Source organism: Caretta caretta, chromosome 15 (genome assembly GCF_965140235.1).
Source record: "Caretta caretta isolate rCarCar2 chromosome 15, rCarCar1.hap1, whole genome shotgun sequence".
Classification (NCBI taxonomy): Eukaryota; Metazoa; Chordata; order Testudines; family Cheloniidae; genus Caretta; species Caretta caretta.
Window position 1 is genome coordinate 904,808 of NC_134220.1, and position 13,319 is coordinate 918,126.

The window sequence follows — 13,319 nt, forward strand, 5'->3', positions numbered from 1 at the left end:
GTTTTGAAGAACCTGTTTTTCAGTCACTTCAGTCAGCTGTTGTCACAGGCTCCTAGAGGCTCACACATGCCAAACAAAAGGGACGGTTGAGGGACTGAAGCCCACACCCACTCGTGAGGCACGTCTACACTGCAAGCAGGGGTGTGGGATTGGGGCACACGTCGACCATACCTGAGCTGCCTCGTGTCTAGGTAGCTCGGGTACTAACAGCAGCGAAGTTGTGGCGGCATGGGCTGTACAAGCACAGTCAGGATCCTGGGTACACCCGTGGGGTGCGTCCACACTACCCGCCGGATGGGCGGGCAGCAATTGCTCCAGCAGAGGTCGATTTATCACATCTAGTCTAGACGCAATAAATCGACCCCCGAGCGCTCTCCCGTCGACTCCTGTACCCCACCGCCGCGAGAGGCGCAGGCAGAGTTGACGGGGCAGCGGCAGCCGTCGACTCATCGTAGTGAAGACACCGCGGCGAGTAGGTCTAAGTACCTCGACTTCAGCTCCGTTGTTCACATGGCTGAAGTTGCGTAGCTTAGATCGGCCCCCAGGGTAGACCAGGCCTCGGACAGTCTGCACGTGCTGACGTCTGGGCTGCTACTGCTGCCCAGGTTAGCTAGAGTCAGGCTGGCTCAGGTATGGCTACCCGTGCTGCAATCACACCTCTGACCTCCGTGTAGCCCTGCCCATATGGTGCCATGCAGAGAGGGGTGAAAGTTCTGAAACCCGTCACCAGAGAGGTGCACTTGGGAAGGACTCTACGGGGGCTAAAGCACAGCTCACCCTGTACCCTGTGTGCCAGATCCAATATAAAATGACCCACATTTAACTTCTAGTGTTCTAGGAGTTCTTTAAAGAGGTGATTAACAGACCACCAAGATCCTGATGCTTGCTAGGGGGCCAGTCTCCTGGAGTGCAGGGCTTTGACAATCCATGTTAACTGGGAGCTTTGGCCTTCTTTTTCTTCTCTTTTTTTCGTGTGGCAGGGTTGGGGTGAGGGAGGAGAGGGATTTTTAAACATAAATAAATAAAAGTTTAAGCCCTGCATATACACTGAGTTACAAAACACAAGGGACTGTATAATTGTCACTGTGTATGTAAATGACAAATTTATTAATATCTAAATAGTCACTTGGAGGTGACAGCAGAATAAATGGTGTTACAAACAAGTAATCCCTAGGCTCTAACAATTTATACTGCCGCTAAGCCGCTCTCCAGTCTCAGATTTGCATGTGTTCAAATACTTAATGTTCTTGAAGCAACTGATCAGATTTCAGATGCTATTTTAATAAAAATTCCACTCCAAATGTATAATCAAATGCATCACCTATAACCACTGCAAGACAATTAATTTAATAATATAACCCTGGGAATTAGGTAAAAAAACATATTTCTTAAATAGTAAGATAAAATTTGAGCAGCACTTCAAAAATTTGAAAGTCCAGAGGGTGTGCTGACCTTAAAACCCCAAAAGCAACAATCTCTCAGCCCCGGAGCCTGTACTGCGAGCATAAAATGAAAGGATGGAGATCATTCTTTACCTCTCCCTAATGGGATGTTTGTACACTGTACAATTATCCAGACAAATGTTGAGACTCAGGGTCATCGATTCCAAAAATAACTCACTAAGCAGCACTGACAAACATCCCCTGCTGGGTCACATCAATCAATGGAATCTAGCTAAAGATAACATTGGAGACAATGTAAATCTTGCTCTGGATCCTGAATGTGAACCAAACGCTCCAGAAACTGAATTTCATATAGCAGTGGTTGCAGCAGTTCCTGTACATCATCATCATTATCATCATGTTCCTATTACACCTCTGGCGTTTAGGGCAGTGATGAAGCTCCTCCACTCCTGTCTGTTTCTGGCAAGTCTTTCAACGGTTCCTCAGCTGTGCCCCAGGTTTTTCAGCTTGGCTTCCACAGCTCTTCGCCATGTTGTTTGATGGTGCTCAGATCCTCTTGGCTGAACCGTGTCAATAGATCTTGGTTTGAGATTGTTCTGGGCCAAAAGATATGGAGGATTTTCTGAGGCAGGTTGTATGGAATGAAGACAGTTTGGACATATCATACTTTCTCATTCCCCAGCATTCTGCACTCTAAAGTAGTGTTGAAAGTACGCAGCTCTGATAAATCTGAAGTTTGGTTTTGGCGTAGTATTTTGATGATTTCCAGCATGTATTTAAGCTCCCGGAGGTGTTTCTGGCTTTATTGATTTTGTTCCAGATGTCCTGGCTTGTTCCACCATCCAAGCTGATGGTGCTGCCCAAGTATGTGAATGTTTCTACATTGGTGAGAACATAATCCTCTATCCGTACCGGTGATTGTGAGGCAATATTAAAGGTGATGATATCTGTCTTATTGCGGGTTTCAGAGTAGCAGCCGTGTTAGTCTGTATCTGCAAAAAGAAAAGGAGGACTTGTGGCACCTTAGAAACTAACCAATTTATTTGAGCATAAGCTTTCGTGAGCTACAGCTCACTTTATTGGAAAGCTTATGCTCAAATAAATCCGATGAAGTGAGCTGTAGCTCACGAAAGCTCATGCTCAAATAAATTGGTTAGTCTCTAAGGTGCCACAAGTGCTCCTTTTCTTTTTGCGAATACAGACTAACACGGCTGTTACTCTGAAACCTGCTAATTTATGATTTACTTTGAACAATTCTGCATTCAAGTTATCCTTTCCAGGAGCTTTCCCATTTTTTAAGGATTTGATGGCTTGAATGATCTCTTCCTTTGTTGGGGTGTCTGTGTTGAGATCAAGATCTTCTTCTGCCTCCTGGATGTTTCCTTCTGCTTTAGGTGGCTCCCTGTTCAGCAATTCTTTTAAATACTCTGTCCAGTGCATTTCCTGTTCTTTTTCGGTAGTTAGTAGGTGTCCTTGTTTGTTCCTGATGAGAGTGTTTGTTGATGTCTGCCATTTACCTCTGATAAGTCACGTCATTTTGTAGACGGTTCCTTGTTCACCACAAGCAGCTGCATCCTCTGCTTGTATTACCAGATTATTAATATAATGTCGGTGTGCCTTGCTATACTGCTCGTGGTATTTGTCCTTTAGCTTCTGGGATTTTGTGTCTAAAACTTTTGTCTTCAGGGCTCATCTGGTTTCTATGGCATTCCACGTGCTGGGAGTAATCCACTCTTTCCTTCTCTTCTGCCTGTAGCCTAGACAGGCTTCCCTGCTCTGTTTATAAATTGTTGTTACTTTGTCCCACTTCTTGCTGTTCTCATCTGCATTCCCCTCCTCTTCATCAAGGTCTGCAAGTGCTTGAAACCTGTTCTTTAACTGCAGAACGAAGGCTTTCTGTATTTCAAGGGACTTTAACTTGTCAATATCATAACGCCTATGGCCCTTGTTTGGTGGACCCACACTTCTCAGTTTTAGCTTGATGGAGGCTGTCACAAGGTGGAGGTCACTGTCAACATCTGCCCCCCTTCTAACTTTCACATCTGTCAGTGAGTGTCGTCATTTGTCATTGATCATGATATGGTCAATCTGGTTCTTATCTCTGCCATTTGGAGAACACCATGTCAGCTTGTGAATTTCACGATGCTGAAATAGGGTTCCACCAATGACTAGGTCATTCATATTATAGAAATCAACAAGCCTTTCTCCGTTTTCATTCATGGTGCCACACCCTTGTCTTCCCATTGCTCTGTCATTGTTTGTGTTTATAGCATCATAGAATATCAGGGTTGGAAGGGACCTCAGGAGGTCATCTAGTCCAACCCCCTGCTCAAAGCAGGAACAATCCCCAACTAAATCATCCCAGCCAGGGCTTTGTCAAGCCTGACCTTAAAAATATCTAAGGAAGGAGATTCCACCACCTTCCTAGGGAACCCATTCCAGTGCTTCACCACCCTCCTAGTGAAAAAGTTTTTCCTAATATCCAACCTAAACCTCCCCCACTGCAACTTGAGACCATTACTCCTTGTTCTGTCATCAGCTACCACTGAGAGCAGTCTAGAGCCATCCTCTTTGGAACCCCCTTTCAGGTAGTTGAAAGCAGCTATCAAATCCCCCCTCATTCTTCTCTTCTGCAGACTCAACAATCCCAGTTCCCTCAGCCTCTCCTCATAAGTCATGTGTTCCAGTCCCCTAATCATTTTTGTTGCCTTCCGCTGGACGTTTTCCAATTTTTCCACATCCTTCTTGTAGTGTGGGGCCCAAAACTGGACACAGTACTCCAGATGAGGCCCCACCAATGTCGAATAGAGGGGAACGATCACGTCCCTCGATCTGCTGGCAATGCCCCTACGTATACATCCCAAAATGCCATTGGCCTTCTTGGCAACAAGGGCACACTGCTGACTCATATCCAGCTTCTCGTCCACTGTAACCCCTAGGTCCTTTCTGCAGAACTGCTGCCGAGCAGTTGTCCTTACCGACCTTGGCATTCAGGTATCCCATAACGCTAGGTCGTGGCGTGGTACTCTCTCTAACTCCGCCTGTAGTGTAAGCTAGAATTTGTCCTCTTTTCTTCATCGCTGTCATTTGTCAGAGCATAGCACTGAATCAAGGTGACATTATTATGTTTCCCTTTCAGTCTGGCTCTCAGAAGTCTGCTGCTGATGGATTTCCATTCAAGCAGAGAATGCTCCACTCCCTTCTTCAAAAGAATGGCAACACCCTCATGGTGTTGCCCATCATCCCATCCAGAAAACAGCAAAGTTTCTCCCAAGGCTGTTGTTAATCTTCCTGATCCCATCCATCTGCTCTCTCTGACACCCAGGATGTGTAAGCTGTAGCATCTCTTCTCTGCTGTGACATGAGCTAGCTTCCCTGTATCGTACATTGTCCGTATGTTCCAAAAACCAAGTTTGTTTCTCCCCCCCTCCAGCTTTTGAAAGTATCTTGTCTCCTCATTGGTCATTTTGGTCAGGTGCCAGCGAGGTTATCCTAGCTTCTTAACCCTTTACAGGTGAAAGGGTTTTTGCCCTGGCCAGGAGGGATTTTAAAGGTGTTTACCCTTCCCTTTATATTGATGACACCAGGGGTTCTCACAACAAATTTATTGGTGGCCTCAGAGTGCAGCCACCAACTCTCACTGGTGGCCGCACTAATATTTTCCTAAAATACTTAATTAATTTTAGAAAGAACAATTAAATATGCGCAGATTCACATCCCAATCATTGTAATGTATATTTGTAGGGCTTTTTGGCAGACTCAATAACAAAAATAATTCTGCCTCTCCCTTCGCCCCACCCCCACCCCATCCAGGGCTTTGTGGGTCCTGGGGCTTGCTGTGAAAAGTGGTATTTGTATCTTTGTTAATATCACAGCACACTGAGTCGCTACCTGGGAGGCTATGAAAAGTGATAAGTGATATTAACAAACATGCAAGTATCACTTTTCACACATAGCTAGTAAATCTGCTGTGAAAAGTGAGACTTGCATGTTTGTTAAATCACTTTTCTCAGTATGCCCCAAGACCCATTAAGCCCTGGATGGGGGAGCTGAAGGGGGAGGCAGCGGGGGCCTGGGGCAATGGTGGGATGGATGCAAGGCCAGAAAGGCAGCGAGGTCCTGGGAAGGGGGGATGGATACATGGCCGTGGGAGGCAGCAGGGGCCAGGGGCGATGGGGGTGGGTGGTGAGCCCCACTGTTGCGTTGGCAGAGCCAGGGCCTGGTGTCTGCTGCCATGCACCCAGGGCCAGGGCTCAGTGCCCGCGGCCAGAACCCGGAGCTGGGGACGGGAACTGCGTGGCTGAAGCCAGGGATCAGAGCCTGCGGCCAGGCAGACGAAGCTGTGGGTCAGCACCCAGGGCTAGTGCCTGCTGCCACACGGCCAGAACCCGGAGCTGGGGACGGGAACTGCGTGGCTGGAGCCAGGGATCGGAGCCTGCGGCCAGGCAGACGAAGCTGTGGGTCAGCGCCCAGGGCTAGTGCCTGCCGCCACACGGCCAGAGCCCAGAGCTGTGTGCCGGAGCCCAGGCGTGCGTGGCTGGAGCCAGGAGTCAGCGCTCGCCGCTGCGTGGCCAGGGCCAGGGCCGGCACCACGTGGCCAGAGCCTGGGAACAGAGCTGTGGGTCGGCGCCGGCTGCTGTGCAGTGGGGCAGGGGATCAGCACCAGGGGCTAGGCAGGAGTGGCTGGAGACCGGGGCCAGCGCTCGCCACCGCACGGCCGGAACCGGGGGCCAGAGGCCGACTGAAGCTCTGCGGCCAAGGGTCAGTCAGTACCTGCTGCCCTGCAGCCAGAGCCAGGGGTTGGCGCCCAAAGCCCCATGCTTGAGGCCTGCTCCTGTGTGGCTGGGGGTCGGCGCCTGTGGACAGCGCCTGCCATTGCGCGGACGGAGCTCGGGGCTGGAGCCGGGAGCCAGCACCTGATGCCACGCAACTGGAACCCGGGGCCAGAGGCTGAAGCCCCGCAGCTGGAGCCTGCCGCCCAACTCCCATCCGCATTTGAGAAACGTTGCCTTAGAGTACATGGAATCAACAGATCTTCCACCACCACCTTCAGAGACGCATCTTTGTTAATCACCTCTGAACACAGCTGCATGGGGAGTCAGGCTCTAGTGTGGTATTTGCTTGGATGGGACACGCCGAGCTTCACACACTCCTGTGCAATTTCCTGTCTCATGCAGCAATCACCAGACCCCTGCTGCGATGCCTTACGTAAGGGGTCTTGAGGCTTGGATCTTCCCTTTCAGTGGTGGGACAACACTGCCCCTCTGTGGCCAAATATGTAACTGTATGAAATATCCTGCAACGATTTGCTGGACACTGTCCCAGCCACTTTGTCTCTTCAAAGAAGAGCTCTCACACCAGGGGACACGCATCAGAATGAACGCATGGGTCCATCCGCTCTTCAGGGGGCTGGAAACTATTCTTGCCACAGGTGCCAGTTAAGAAGGTCTTCATGTTTAACCAGGGCATCCTCCGTCTCAGGCCCTGTTCGTTCACCTGATCTGGCAGCAAGGTTGCAATGCTGTCGTTGTGACACCTCATCCTTCTCTTTAGCAACAGGCACAGCTGTTAAAAAAGCAGGTCCCCAAAGCAGCCATTGCAGTGTTACAGACATAGGACTATGGTTTTATGACAGGGTTGAGCGAAAGAAGAGACCAAACAGTGACAGAAAGAGCTTCAGTTCAATCACTGAGGGCCAGATTCTGCACCCTTTTCACCCTGAGTAATACCTAGCTTTAGAAGCAATAGGATGACTTGGAACAAATCACAGAGTCAGGTGCTACTCAGCGTGTATAACAATGGAAGGATCTGGCCCCCAAAGCTGAAAACCTGCAGTAGCCCGTAGAGCCAGTGCATGCCCCCATTCCGAGGGGAGTACAGCGGGTGGAATAAGCCACACCCCCATTCCTTCTCTGTCCCATCCCCAGACTCCACTGGGGTTTCCTATGGAGCTGAGCTCCATGGCACAAAGAGAACATCAATCATCCTGCACAGGGTCTGCAAATTCAGCCCCCCTCTGCAGTGGCCCCACAGAAGGCCAAGCTCTAGCCTTATTGTCCAAGGACCAACACAAAGCCTAGTGACTGACACTGCAGGAGGGCAAGCACAGGAACTCCTGACCATTCATTCCAGTGGCAGACTGAAATGGACACAGTCTTCTTCCTGAGGGGGACTTCTTTAAGTGCCCCGCTCGCAAAGTGTAGTTAAATTAAGAGCAAGAGAAACAGAATGCCTTAGCAGGGTTTGCAGGCATCCCAGTGCATTCTCTATTCTCCTGGAAATTTTCACTTCAATGCAGACTTAACTCAGGCCCAGCTGTGGATTTTCCCCTTAACATTCTCTGTGTTCACACATATGCACTCCTCTATCAGTCCTACACAGGACAGGTAGCCACCACTCCCTGAGCCATACAGCAACGATCATAGGACTGGAAGGGACCTCAATAGGTCACCTAGTCCTGTCCTCTGCACTCATGGCAGAACTAAGTATTATCTGCATGTATTACTACCCTGAGGTAACCGCAGTGACAACACAGTCATAACAATCAAGACATGATGGTCCTCCAATCCCTTCCCATAAGTCCTGTGACCAGAACTCCATCTGCCTTTGCTTCACTACCTCGTCTCCTCTGCTCAGTGCCCTGCTTGTCGTTTCTTCAGCTTCGCACAACTCTGGTGTTTGATACAGCACAACAATGTCCACTACCATGCCTGTGCAACAGCCTGCAGCTACCAGAGCAGGCAGACAAGTTGTCCCACAACACCCTGAAAATGTGAGCTGTGACAGGGCAAGGCCAGACGGCTATAGAAAAGTAGTGGGAGATAGATATATTAGCTCCAGGCTAAACAAATCCCTGGTACCAGGATAAGTGAAATGGCAGCTGCTCCAGGTCAGTTAAGACACCTGGGGCCAATTAAGAACTTTCCAGAAGGCAGGGAGAAGGCTAGGTTGATTGGGACACCTGAAGCCAATCAGGGGCTGGCTGAAACTAGTTAAAAGCCTCCCAGTCGGTCAGGTGGGTGTGCATGTCAGGAGCTGTGGGAGGAAGTTGCGCTGTTGGAGAGGCTGAGCAGTACACACCATATCAGGCACAAGGAAGGAGGCCCTGAGGTAAGGGTGAAGTGGAGCTTGAGGAAGTGAGGGCTGCTGTGGAGGAAGTAGCCCAGGGAATTGTACATGTCATGTTTCTAAAAGGTCAGCTACCATAACTGATACTATTAGGGTCCCTGGGCTGGAGCCTGGAGTAGAGGGTGGGCCTGGGCTCCCCCCCACCTTTGCCCCCTGATTAATCACTGAGACTGGGAGACAACAGAGATTGTGCAAGGAAGGATAACTTCTCCTCAGCTCCGTTGCTGGCTTATGATGAAAATGGCTCAGTAGACTGTGACCCTTGTCTCTAGAGAGAGAAGGGTTACGTGGAGGGTCACAATGAGCCTCTGAGGCCAGCGAAATCCGCCAAGAAATGCGGGACCCATGGAGGCAAGGACAGAGCTTTGTCACAGAGCGCACAGAGAGTTGTGGTGCTGTGGACCCTGGGATAGATGCCCAGATAGCTGCATTGTTTGTCACAGCCAGATGCAGGGCCAGTGCTGATGGGGGGCATGATAACACAGTAATGTGGTCACCCTGTTGCGGGTTAGGCTACTATGGGTTAATTTAGCCCCTGATTGTTTACTCCATGCTTGGCATGCAGTGAAGGCATTGATAGCCTAACAGAACAGAGGAGTCATGTCTTACCCTAACCTACCAACAAGACTCAAGGTATGCTATGGGTACCCGCATAGCCCCACAATATGCCAACATTTTTATGGCTGACTTAGAACAACGCTTCCTCAGCTCTCATCCCCTAACGCCCCTACTCTACTTACACTACATTGATGACATCTTCATCATCTAGACCCATGGAAAAGAAGCCCTTGAGGAATTCCACCATGATTTCAACAATTTCCATCCCACCATCAACCTCAGCCTGGACCAATCCACACAAGCGATCCATTTCCTGGTCACATAAACACCACCCTATACCGGAAACCTACTGACCGCTATACTTACCTACATGCCTCCAGCTTCCATCAAGGACACACCACACAATTCATTGTCTACAGCCAAGCTCTAAGATACAACCGCATTTGCTCCAATCCCTCAGACAGAGACAAACACCTACAAGATCTCTATCATGCATTCTTAAAACTACAATACCCACCTGCTGAAGTGAAAAACAGATTGACAGAGCCAGAAGAGTACCAAGAAGTCACCTACTACAGGACAAGCCCAATAAAGAAAATAACAGAACGCCACTAGCTGTCACCCTCAGCCCCCAACGAAAACCCCTCCAACGCATCATCAAGGATTTACAACCTATCCTGAAGGACGACCCATCACTCTCACAGATCTTGGGAGACAGGCCAGTCCTCACTTACAGAGAGCCCCCCAACCTGAAGCAAATACTCACCAGCAACCACACACCACACAACAAAAACACTAACCCAGGAACTTATCCTTGCAACAAAGCCTGATGCCAGCTCTGTCCACATATCTATTTAAGTGACACCATCATAGGACCTAATCACGTCACCCACGCCATCAGAGTCTCGTTCATCTGCACATCTACCAGTGTGATATATGCCAGCAATGCCCCTCTGCCATGTACATTGGCCAAACCAGACAGTCTCTACATCAAAGAATAAATGGATACAAATCTGGCATTAGGAATCATAACATTCAAAAACGAGTAGGAGAACACTTCAACCTCTCTGGTCACTCAGTAACAGATGTAAAAGTGGCAATTTTGCAACAGAAAAGCTTCAAAAACAGACCCCAGTGAGAAACTGCTGAACTGGAATTAATTTGCAAACTGGATACCATTAACTTGGGCTTGAATGGAGACTGGGAGTAGCTGGGTCATTACACAAATTGAATCTATTTCAATCTATTTCCCCATGTTAAGTATCCTCACACCTTCTTGTCAACTGTCTGAAATGGGCCATCTTGATTATCACTACAAGATTATCCTGCTGATAATAGCTCATCTTAATTAATTAGCCTCTTAGAGTTTGTATGGCAACTTCCACCTTTTCATGTTCTCTGCATGTATATATATCTTCTTACTATATGTTCCATTCTATGCATCTGATGAAGTGGGCTGTAGCCCACAAAAGGTTATGCTCAAATAAATTTGTTAGTCTCTAAGGTGCCACAAGTACTCCTGTTCTTTTTGTTAAACCCCTTTCACTTTTGCTGGAACATGCTCATGTCCCATCACCATTTTCCATCACATAGTCAGGAAGCACCAGTAATTCACCTGTGCTTGATATATGGTTCAGCAATAAAGGAGCCTTGGGTTCAGTGATATACAGGGTTTTCACTCTGCAGCAGGAGAGCTGGAGTAATTTGTATAGTGGGGGGTTGAGAGCCATTGAACCAAACTGTAAACCATGAATATAATGGAAACTATTTCAAGCCAGTGGGTGGAGCAGCACCCCCAGCACTGCTAATTCCAGCACCTATACTCTGCGACGATACTGATAGCCTGAAAAGGTGTCCACAATCTCAGCAACAGGGGGTTGTACTGCGCACACAACGCATACACATACAGGTCAAATCTGGGGTGGCAGGTGTGTTTTCAAGTAACGCTGAAGGAAAGCATCTTTAGCTCAGGGGTGGGCAAATTTTTTGGCCTGAGGGCCACATCTTGGTAAGAAAATTGTATGGCGGGCCATGAATGCTCATGAAATTGGGGGTTGGGGTGCAGGTGGGCAGGTGAGGGCTCCAGCTGGGGGGTGGGGCCAGAAATGAGGAGTTCAGGATGCGGGAGGGGGCTCCGGACTGGGGCAGGGGGTGGGTGCAGGGGTGTGTGTGAGGACACCATCAGGGGGTGTGGGCTGTGGGGTAGAGCTGGGGAGGAAGGGTTGGGGTGCAGGAGGGTGCTCCGTGGGACTGAGGAGTTCGGAGGGCAGGAAGGGGATCAGGCCTGGGACATGGGGTTGGGGAATCAGGGGTGCAGGCTCCGAGCAGCGCTTTCCTCAAGCAGCTCCCAGAAGCAGCGGTATATCCCTCCTCCAGCTTTTATGCAGAGGCATAACCAGGCAGCTCTGCGTGCTGCCCTGTCCGCAGGCACTGCCCTGCAGCTTCCATTGGCTGTGGTTCCTGGCCAATGTGAGCTGCGGGGAAGCACTTGGGGCAGGGGTATGTGCGGAGCCCCGTGGCTGCCCCTATGCATAGGAGCTGGAGGGGGCACATGCTGCTGCTTCCTGGAGCTGCGCAGAGTGGGGCAAGCTCCTGACCCTGCTCCCCGGTGGGAGCTCAAGGTCTGGATTAAAATGTCTGGAGGGTCAGATGCAGCCCCTGGGCCGTAGTTTACCCACCCCTGGTCTATGTACTGATTTCCAATCCTGGGCTGCTCTTGGAAAAAGGTCCTAATTTCAGTCCTGGCAAACGACACCTCCAGCTCTTGCAAGGTGCATTTGTCCCAGGTCTCAACTTTCTGACTCTGACCCGCCGACATCTTGGTTCCTCTACAGCTCAGCTTTGGGCACCGAGGCAGGAGGCAGCCCAGCTTCCACCGCTTGTGATTGGTGCCAGGGCTCCACGTAGATAAATGACTGACACGCCTGACCCTGCAGAACATGACAGGGGGTTAGTCCAATTGCTGGTGTTCAGAACTGCCCTGGGTTCAATCCTCAGTCCACGACTGTGTCTGTGTTTAATCGCAGGAGCCCTTCTGTAGCTCAGGAGGCAACTTAAGGAACTCTTCTTGTTTCCCCTCCCTCTGGGGCTGAGGTTCCAGCAGCCACTGGCTGCCGATCGGAGGAAAGGTCCGGGAGGGAGGAGAGAGAAGCACCAATAAGAGTGCATGTGGGCAACATTTATGCTGGCTCTTCTTGCCTGTCTGTCAAACCACTGATTTGAACCTGCCTATTTGTGACACTCCCAGAGCTGGGGAAGCCACGTGAAGTTCTCAGAGCTGGGGACTAGGGAGAACAGGATGTGATGTGATAGTCTGCAAATAATAACGCAAAGTGCACACAATTAGAGAGACGAGGAGGGGAAATACCACCACCACCACTGTACTGAACCAAAAACCCACCCTCAGCGTGAACTCGTTCCCAGGCTTGTTGGCCTGTTTCTCGGGGCTCTGTTGCGGTAGCCCTGCCGTTTGCGTCTTTCCCTGGGTGAGTTCCATAGCTGGGAATGAAGTTGATTAGCCCACTCTGACTTTAATCCAAAGGGAAAGGCCTCTGTAGCGCATTCCCCATTTAACTGTCCTCCTGCATAGGGGTCTGGACTGGTCAGCCAAGTCACAGAAAACAGGAAAGAAACAATGTAGTTTTTGGTGACTTTAGCGGCTCCAGCACTGAGCAAGTGGCTCTAAATAACAGCTGAGCGTCAGATAACACAGGTGAGAAGCCAGAGACTGTGGTCACCGGAGTAGAGGTTGATGAAACAAGCTGAGACTCAAGTGCGTCCCATCCATCTCATCTCAGCATTTCCCAGGCTAGGCACCCCAGGGCACCGTGCTGCAGCCATTCATCCTGGGGTGCTCAGGGAAGACATGGAAGGAGTCCCGGGTGGCTACTTGCTAGAATCCTTCCCCCCGATTTTACCCCTTTTGTCCCAAAGTGAGGATAAGGAATCGTACACTGATGTACGCAGTCTGAATGAACTCTCCAGTGACGTCTAATGGTGAGCTGTGGAAAAATACTTCAGAAGCTGATCTCGTTTGGATGGACACACCCACCCTGCCTAGGTGCTCAGCATGATGGGATTGCTTGCCCAAATGATCACTTGTGGCTGGTGTTGGATCCCCAGTCTCCTTGTTATTGGGGCAGGAGTGGAAAAGGGTTGTTATCCTTTTTGTGTGAACTAAGGGCAGCAGAACTGTATCTGGCATACCCAGTGGAGGGACTCACCCTCAAC